The following is a 9,518-nucleotide window of genomic DNA, read 5'->3' on the forward strand; positions in this document are numbered from 1 at the left end:
GGGTTTTTTGTTGCTGTGAAGGGACACCATGAACATGGTAACTCTTACAAAGAAAACATTTGATTGAGGTGACAGCTCACAGTCTCAACGGTTCATGACGGGGAGCAGGGCAGTGTGCAGGCAGGTGTGGTGCCGGCTAAATCTTGACCAGAAGGCAGCAGGAAGTCAGCTGACAGTCATGCTGACTGAAGCTTGAGAAAAGAGATCTCAGAGTCCACGCCCACAGGGACACACTTCCTCTAACAAGGCCACACTTATTCCAACAAGACCACACCTTCTAAGAGTGCCACTCCCTTTGAGGGCCACGTTCTTTATCAGCGGTGGCCGCAGGGGCATAGCAGCCGGGTCTGTGTTCTGGGCACAGCACAGGGACGGATGGGATTGGATGCGCTCCCCATGTCATCCAAGATTAGAACAAGTGGGCAGCAGTCCCTGTCCTGTGGTGGCAACGCCACCGCAGATTTGGCTGGTGATGAGGCTATGCCTTACGTAAGTACAGAGTTGCTTGTGAGCTAGCCTGGGGCAGAGGGGCTCTGGGAATGAGGTGGCTGAGTAATTCTCATTCTGGACCTGGCTCTACACCATCGTTCTGCAACAGAGCTTCTTGAACAGTGGTCAGCTTTAAAGACTAGGGATGGGGAGTAGGGGAAAGAAGATTTCCTGTTTAATCCAGTTTTTAAACGTATCTAGCCTTTCCCAGGTGGCTGCTGAAGATGGCGGAGGGGCAGGTTCTGATGTTGGACAGCCGAGGCCATCTTCTGGGTCCCCTGGCGGCCATTGTGGCCAAGCAGGTACTGCTGGGCTGAAAGGTGGTTCTCCGTGAGGGCATCAACATTTCCGGAAATTTCTACAGAGACAAGGTGAAGTATCTGGCCTTTCTCCGAAAGCGGATGAACACCAACTCTTCCCGAGGCCCCTACCATTTCCGAGCCCCGAGCCGCATTTTTTGGCGCACTGTGTGAGGCATGCTGCCCCACAAGACCAACCGAGGCCAGGCTGCCCTGGAACGCCTCAAGGTGTTTGATGGGATCCCTCCACCCTATGACAAGAAAAAGCGGGTGGTGGTCCCTGCTGCCCTCAAGGTTGTGCGGCTGAAGCCTACCAAGAAGTATGCTTACCTGGGGCTTCTGGCTCATGAGGTCGGGTGGAAGTACCAGGCAGTAACAGCCACTCTGGAGGAGAAACGGAAGGAAAAGGCCATGATGCACTATGGGAAGAAGAAGCAGCTCTTGATGTTACGGAAACAGGCAGAAAAGAACGTGGAGAAGAAAATCTGCAAGTTCACAGAGGTCCGCAAGACCAACGGACTCCTTGTGTGAGCCCAATAAAGACTATTTGTGCAAAAAAAAAAAAAAAAAAAAAAACCACAAACCTATCTAGCTTGGCACAAGCAATGAGGTTTCCCCGAATGAAGTGAACTGCAGAATGAGAGTGGGAGGAAGGAAAGAGTCCTGATCAATGTACTTCCAGAGGTCCTCGTCACAGCTAGGGTCCTGATCAATGTGCTTCCAGAGGTCCTCGTCACAGCTAGGGTCCTGATCAATGTACTTCCAGAGGTCCTCGTCACAGCTAGGGTCCTGATCAATGTGCTTCCAGAGGTCCTCGGCACAGCTAGGGTCCTGATCAGTGTGCTTCCAGAGTTCCTCGTCACAGCAAGGGTCCTGATCAATGTGCTTCCAGAGGTCCTCGGCACAGCTAGAGTCCTGATCAATGTGCTTCCAGAGGTCCTCGGCACAGCTAGGGTCCTGATCAATGTGCTTCCAGAGGTCCTCGGCACAGCTAGGGTCCTGATCAATGTGCTTCCAGAGGTCCTCGGCACAGCTAGGGTCCTGATCAATGTGCTTCCAGAGGTCCTCGGCACAGCTAGGGTCCTGATCAATGTGCTTCCAGAGGTCCTCGGCACAGCTAGGGTCCTGATCAATGTGCTTCCAGAGGTCCTCGGCACAGCTAGGGTCCTGATCAATGTGCTTCCAGAGGTCCTCGGCACAGCTAGGGTCCTGATCAATGTGCTTCCAGAGGTCCTCGGCACAGCTAGGGTCCTGATCAATGTGCTTCCAGAGGTCCTCGGCACAGCTAGGGTCCTGATCAATGTGCTTCCAGAGGTCCTCGGCACAGCTAGGGTCCTGATCAATGTGCTTCCAGAGGTCCTCGGCACAGCTAGGGTCCTGATCAATGTGCTTCCAGAGGTCCTCGGCACAGCTAGGGTCCTGATCAATGTGCTTCCAGAGGTCCTCGGCACAGCTAGGGTCCTGATCAATGTGCTTCCAGAGGTCCTCGGCACAGCTAGGGTCCTGATCAATGTGCTTCCAGAGGTCCTCGGCACAGCTAGGGTCCTGATCAATGTGCTTCCAGAGGTCCTCGGCACAGCTAGGGTCCTGATCAATGTGCTTCCAGAGGTCCTCGGCACAGCTAGGGTCCTGATCAATGTGCTTCCAGAGGTCCTCGGCACAGCTAGGGTCCTGATCAATGTGCTTCCAGAGGTCCTCGGCACAGCTAGGGTCCTGATCAATGTGCTTCCAGAGGTCCTCGGCACAGCTAGGGTCCTGATCAATGTGCTTCCAGAGGTCCTCGGCACAGCTAGGGTCCTGATCAATGTGCTTCCAGAGGTCCTCGGCACAGCTAGGGTCCTGATCAATGTGCTTCCAGAGGTCCTCGGCACAGCTAGGGTCCTGATCAATGTGCTTCCAGAGGTCCTCGGCACAGCTAGGGTCCTGATCAATGTGCTTCCAGAGGTCCTCGGCACAGCTAGGGTCCTGATCAATGTGCTTCCAGAGGTCCTCGGCACAGCTAGGGTCCTGATCAATGTGCTTCCAGAGGTCCTCGGCACAGCTAGGGTCCTGATCAATGTGCTTCCAGAGGTCCTCGGCACAGCAAGGGGACGGCCACTTGGCCTTCTAGCACAGGCTGACTTGATGACCGCAGAATATTTTTGGCTCCAGGCCATTCTTTCACAGTGTCCTGTGTGTGTAGGGGGGACTAGCGGGGGATGATTTTGGCAAGAGAGGAAGATGTAGGGACACTCACGGCTAACACAGACCAGTGAGGACAGAAGAGAGGAAGATGTAGGGACACTCCCGGCTAACACAGACCAGCGAGGACGGGGCCCAATAGAATAAGTGGTGTGGGATTAGTGGCCTCCAGGCTTCTTGGAGGACTACCTGAATCATGGCGGGTAGAGAAGAGAAAATGGGCCAGAGCCTCTAGGATATGTATACTGAGGCACACAGCAGGCAGCTATAAACACCACAGTCTGCACACAGTCCTCCTCAGGTCAGCAGAGAAGGAGACAAGTGGCCTTGTACTTTGGGCAGGGAGGAAAGAACTCGAGTTTCAATGTGAGCTCAACGATGAGGGAAGAGCAGATATTCTCTGGTGAGGGTTGACTTCATTAGCCGTTTTAATAATTCCCGAGTCTTTAAAACGTTTGCCAGGTCCAGAGCTCGGATCCTGCTCCTGGTGTTTAGCTCTGGGTTGTTTCTACCACAGATTGTGCTGCCTCACGGTACAGCCAGGAGTGAGCCTGGCAATAAGAGGGCTGCATTGGGCCAGCCCATGTCCAGTTCTTAACCCTTTGGGGTTCAAAGCCTCTTTGAGAATCTGGTGAAACTTCTGGACCCTTGCCCTAGGAAGATAATCACATGTGCTTACAACTCAGGGCTCAGCCGTCTCCCCAGAAGTCCCCTCTCTTGAACCCTCCTTAAGGATTCCTGATTTAGATATTTCTGATTCTATTTTTAAGTCACCCCCTGGCCAAGCTGCTACTCTGCCACTGCAATGCTGTGACTCTTTGGGTCCGCAGGTTTGCATCAGTCTCGTGTAGATGTCTGCAAAGTGAAGAGTGCATAACGCCATCCTTGCTCGTTAGGCCGGGGCAATGTGGATGCAGAAAACAGAACCGAATGAATGGAAAGCCATGAGTCAGCTCCCTCCCTGCCACCTGCTAAAGAGGCTGCCTGCTGAAGCCCACAGGGTGGGCCCTGGGGTCAGACAGTCTGGGGGCCCTTGACTCTCAGCCTAAGTGATTTCTGCCTGTGATTTTTTTGTTTTGTTTTTGTTTGCTTGTTTGTTTTTGTTGTTGTTGTTGTTTTTCGAAGCAGGGTTTCTCTGTAGTTTTGAAGCATGTTCTGGAGCTAGCTCTTGTAGACCAGGCTGGCCTCAAATTCATAGAGATTCGCCTCTGCTGGGATTAAAGGTATGCGCCACCACTGCCTGGTTTCTGGCTGTGTCTTGAAAGAGCATCTTAACCACCCCAGCCTCAGTTTCCATATTTGCAAGCTAGGACTAATAGGATGTAGCCTGTGTCCAGATTTGGAGGACCAGGCTGGTTCAGTTCTATAAATGCTTCTGCATGGTACTTGTGAAATGCCATAAACTCCAGATCACTGCGTTGTTAATGCTGGGGGAGGGGCCGTGCTGCAGAGGGACAAGAAACTCTGGGCTGGAGGCCTGTCCCCTTCCTCTCAAGTAGGCTAAGGTCTGAAGGGACTGTAAGGGTGCTGGGGCTACAGAAGATTCTGTTGTCACCGCCTTGATTTCTTCCCTTCCATACCTTGAGGGGTGTGAGGGTATAAGAAACACTGAGAAGGGGAGATTGTGGGCTTTTTCTGGCTGCAAACCTGAATGCCCCAGAGAACGCAGCGGAGAGGAGAGAGAGCTAGCCAGAGCCTTGCTTCCCTTCTATTTCAGAAAGCTCCTGGAGGCGGAGAGACATGCCGCTGGTCGCCCCCAGGGAAATGTAGAGCCTGCAGGTTGGTAAGGTGTATCTCCTGCTCTCGTGGGCCTCACAATGCTGACGAGGAAACGGGTCTACCCGGAAAAAGGAGAGCTGGATGGATGACAAATATCCCATCCTGTCTAAGGTCTGGGACTGTGAGGTCCCGGTGGAGGGGGACTTGGTGCCAAGCCACGTGCGCTAACCCTCATTCTCCTAGTAACACTCCAAGATAAACATTATTATCCTTCGCTGCAGATGAGGAAACCTAACTTCAGAGACCAAGGGATCCACACCAACCGAGGTTGCTAGCCTCTAAAATCCTTTTCTCCTTCCCTACACCAACTCAACTAGGCGAAAGGGGAAGCCTCGGTAGAGCTAATTCTAGGTCCTGGAAAGCCATCTCCAGCTGCGTACAGTGCTGTGCAGAAGTCCCAGCTTGGTAAATATTTGCCCCGTGACTGAGACAGAGAGAATGCTCCTTTCTTGGTCCTGGGCAGCTCTTGGCAGTTCCCAGGCACTGTTTACCTTTCCTCCCACATTCCCCCCTGAGGAATCATCTCCCCACCCCCTCCTTCCTTCCCCTCAGTCTGCTCAACTGAAGCTAGGCAGGGTGGAATGAAGCAAAGTGCCTGGCATATACAAAGCCTGTTTCAGATCTGTCCCGCGTGGCCTCAGATAGCCTTCCAAGCAGCAAGGATTCTAAGGAAGAAAAACACTTTCACATCATTTAGTCAAGTGGGCATAACAGGAATGGGTGTCCCGGGAGTCTCCCAGCCCCACAAAATGGGGCCAGGTGGGGGTTGGTATACAGTTCTAAGTGGAAGGTATTTTGGATTTCCCGGGTAAGGTGCCATGCGGGACTGAGAGTGGATCAGTAAGTAGGAAGTTCTGGAGCAGGAAGCAGGGATGTTCAGCCCAGCTGGGTCCTCTGCTGAGGCCGGGGGAGGGGGCCATGGGACTTGGTTAAGCTGTGTCCTGGTTGGTTGGCAGCTGAGGGTGCCAAGTACAGAGTTCAAGACCTCCACCCCTTCCAGCCACTGACTCCGTGATGTTGATGAGCCATGATTGTTAAATGGAGGGCTTTGTTACCTGGGTTTCTCTATAAAATTCTTGCACGGCTCTTTGTTTTTTAACCAAGCCCCCTCCCTTCTTTTTAGCATGTTGGTTGGGTATGACACGTTCCCCCGGGGTTAACTTTCTATTTTATTGCCATTTTAAGAGTATCTGAGCATGTGTTTAGAATTTACATCTAGATAATAGATTTCTGGATGGAAACAGCGTGTATTACTACTTACATTTGGTAAAGTCCCCTTGGAGAAGAAGAACCAGCATAATATTAATTTTCCTTGCTGTCATTTGATAATATGAATTGGTTTTGTGTAAGAACCAGGAGCTCATTGGATTGAATTTAGGAAACGGGTAAAACAAAATTGTCTTTAGTGGGTTTGAATGATTGCAGCATAATAAACACACACAGGCTGAAAGGCTAATTTATCATTGCTTTCAGTTTTATTTATTCGAAACTCCATCATGGGGATAAACAATCTTTATTAAAGATTATGAATCCAATTTTAAAATGAGCTGTAAATGGCTTTCTATAGAGAGATTCCTTGATTTGTTGTTTTCTTGAATAAAACATGCTTTTGCCCTGTGGGTTATGGAGCCTGTATATTAATATTGGAAGATTATTCTGTTGTGCTTGGCATCTGTGATGTGGAATGTTGGATTTGTTCTCTGACCTATCTGTCTTCACTCTCTTTAATAAACACTGAGACCGAATGCATAACCTCTTAAGACCTGCACTCCAGTGAATCATAAAAGAATGCCTGTCTGTATGGCAGTTTATCATTGGCGTGACAATTCTGGTTCCTTTTAGAAATGCTTAAGTGTCTGCTCTTCAAAACAGACTGCGGTGGAAGGCTGGGGAGATGCTGTGGGTCACTGCGGGGGGGGGGGAATCATAGTTGACCTCTGCTTTGGTCGCGTAGTAACGGACTGACAGGGTGTTAGATCATTGCATACCGCTCAACTACCAAATGCTGCCCTGAGCTGGGGGTTGAGGGGAGGACTTTGCATTTTCAATTTAGAAAATTCCCTAGAGCAGACCCCTGAGGAGAGGCAGCCTGCAGGAGAGCAGGGCGCCCAGTACTTCCGGGAGCGCTGCACGGTACAAATACCAATATTGCAAAGGGAATCAGTCTCTGGGTGGGGTATTCCAGAGTGCTGGGGCTAGGGGGATCCGGGGAAGACCATTTCTTCCAACCCCCTCAAGGTCAGTCTGTTAATGTATTAAAGCTGTTGTCTGAAGGGCTAGAAAAGTGAACTCTGAAGAGATCCTACTTCCTCAGAAAGTTCCTTGGGTTGCTACTTTTTGTACCATGGACTCCAGAGTGAAAGAGTGTAGAGAGTTCTAGTGGCTGAGGGCCACCAACGGAAGTCAGTTTCAGAAGCAATGAGTCCCTTCTGCTAGTGACAATATTGTATCTAGTCTATAATGTAACAACCTTCGAATTTTAAGGTTCATTTTTATTTTTTTTTATTTTTATTTTTTAAATTATTATTTTTTTCTTCCACCAAAGGATCTCTGACTTACCTAGAACTGGCTATGTAGACAAGACTGGCCTCAACCTTCAGGTTTTTAGCCTCTCTCAGTCTCCTGGACAGCTAGGATTGCCAGTTTGTGTCCCCCACCCCACCCAGCTAGTTAAAGACCTTTAAAGCAGTCTCCAACAAATATCTCAGGGCCCAAATTAAACCAGGCCACAGCCCAGCCTTTGAAGTTAACTGTCATCAGGGTTTAAGCTGCTTCAATAATCCTGTAGTAAAATACACATAGTTAAAGTATGTGCTCTTGAATATGTTCTGGCTCAGGAATGAGTCAGCCTAGACTAGTCCGAGACATCAAGTCAAGCTAAGGTCTTAAGGGGGCTGACCTCTTGACGCAGAGGGTGAGGGAGGCCTGGAGAATGTCTGGCATACGTTTGAGTCTTCTCTTCAAACCCCGAACTCCTTCTCTTTTCTTAAACCCCCAAAGGAATTCAAGTTATCATTTCTCCCTTCCATGGAAAGTAATTCTCTTCCTTCCAAGATGGTTCAGATAACCGTCCTTCCGATCACATCTACAGCCACATTTGTTCTGTGGATGCAGGAGGACAGTGCAACCTCCCAATACCAATACGCTGGCATGTTTTATTCAAGGAAGCAACTCAGGGACTCTCTCTATAGAAGAGCATTTACAGCTCATTTAGAAATTGGATTTGTAATCTTCATTCTTTTTCTTTTGGAGACAGGGTCCCAGACTGGACTCAAACTCACTGCATAGCCCAGGCTAGCCTTGAAGTCTTGATTCTCCTGCCTCTGCGAGGAACTTAGGTATGTGCTACTTTCCCCTGCTTGCATGCAGGACCTTTAATAAAGGTCCTGCTTTTCACCTTTGTCTTTATATTTGTAGGTGTCCACTCCTACATTTAGCATGTGGCATATATAAAAATACTCAGCTTTTATATTCACTGATAGATTATTAATACATATATAAATATGACATAATATATAATAGCTTATTTTAGTGGGATCTGCAAATTTTGCATGAACTTAGGATTTCAGTGTGACTCTCAGCAGTAAAACTACTTTTTAAACCTAACTTCTACTTTCTACCTGACAAGAGATTATTTCTCTTCGTTATCTGTCTCAAAATTCCATCCTATCCTAAAAAGTATGGACTTTTTAAAATTTAATTGTGTATTTATGAGCATCGTACCTACATGTAATGTATCTATGTACATGGAGTACTCACAGAGACCAGAAGATGTTGGGTCTCCAGGGACTGGAGTTATAGTTGTAAACTGTCATGTGAATGTTAAGAACCAAACCTGGGTCCTCTGCAAGAGCAGTAAGTGCGCTTAGCTGCTGGGCCAACTCTCCCGCCACCAACCCACACCAAAGCAAAACAAAATAAAACAAACAAACAAAAATCTGAATTTAAATCTTGCTCTTCAAAGTTTTTAGGTTGCCAACACACATACACACACACACGGATTTTTATGCTCTGAATTCCAAAATCATACATGTTACCTTGACTTATACTCCAGTTTCATATTGGTAGACTTTTGCATTTACATTTCGAATAGGAGCTTCCACTTCTATTTTCTTTTCTTCTATTTTCAGAAAAAGATTTCCTGAACTCCAAAGTAAACCAGAGCCCCTGCTCTCCCTGCAGACCCCTCTGCTCAGTAGGAAGAGCAGAAAACAGCAATGCTGTGAGTGTGTGGTGAGAGCAGAGGCCGTTCCGATGCACCTGCCCATGGAGGGCCACGCCTGTTTCCCCTCAAAGCCCTGCCCCTGTAAGTCTACTTCTACCAGTTTCCCATGGCTTTTGTTTTCCAGTTCGGGTCAGGGTTTCCTCGAATGAGAAAGCATGGGCAAGGACACAGAGATGGCCTAGAGAACAAGGCACCAGGATGAAGGCCGTGTGAAGGAGAATTTTTGAGGACTAGTGGAAAGCCAGTCCGGCATTTATGAGCAGGCTGAAAATAAATACATAATGATGACTTTCAATGTGTTTAAAATGAGCGGGGTGGAAGATGCAGTTAAAGTCCCCGAGGATCCTTGAGTAAGATGGCTGCTTACAGGTGTGGTTGCAGAAAATACAAGTTACACTTGGGACATTTTGTACCAGAAAGCCAAACGGAACTCCCAGATCGATAGAGTCATGGCAGAAGGACATAGGAGTTGACCCGAACTGCTCATACTGGCCAAATCTGGTATGACTTGAGCATCAAAAGCTAAGACACTGGGGCTGGAGAGA

At 48.8% G+C, this 9,518-nt stretch overlaps 1 pseudogene; it reads left to right on the plus strand.

The window, feature by feature from the left end:
- Window positions 1-713: 713 nt before the first annotated feature.
- Window positions 714-1,334, plus strand: LOC126504138 (60S ribosomal protein L13a-like; annotated as a pseudogene).
- The last annotated feature ends 8,184 nt before the right edge of the window (window positions 1,335-9,518 follow it).

Source organism: Alexandromys fortis, unplaced genomic scaffold, assembly GCF_014885135.2.
Source record: "Alexandromys fortis isolate MF-2015 unplaced genomic scaffold, M_Fortis_MF-2015_v1.1 scaffold_42, whole genome shotgun sequence".
NCBI classification, from domain to species: domain Eukaryota; kingdom Metazoa; phylum Chordata; class Mammalia; order Rodentia; family Cricetidae; genus Alexandromys; species Alexandromys fortis.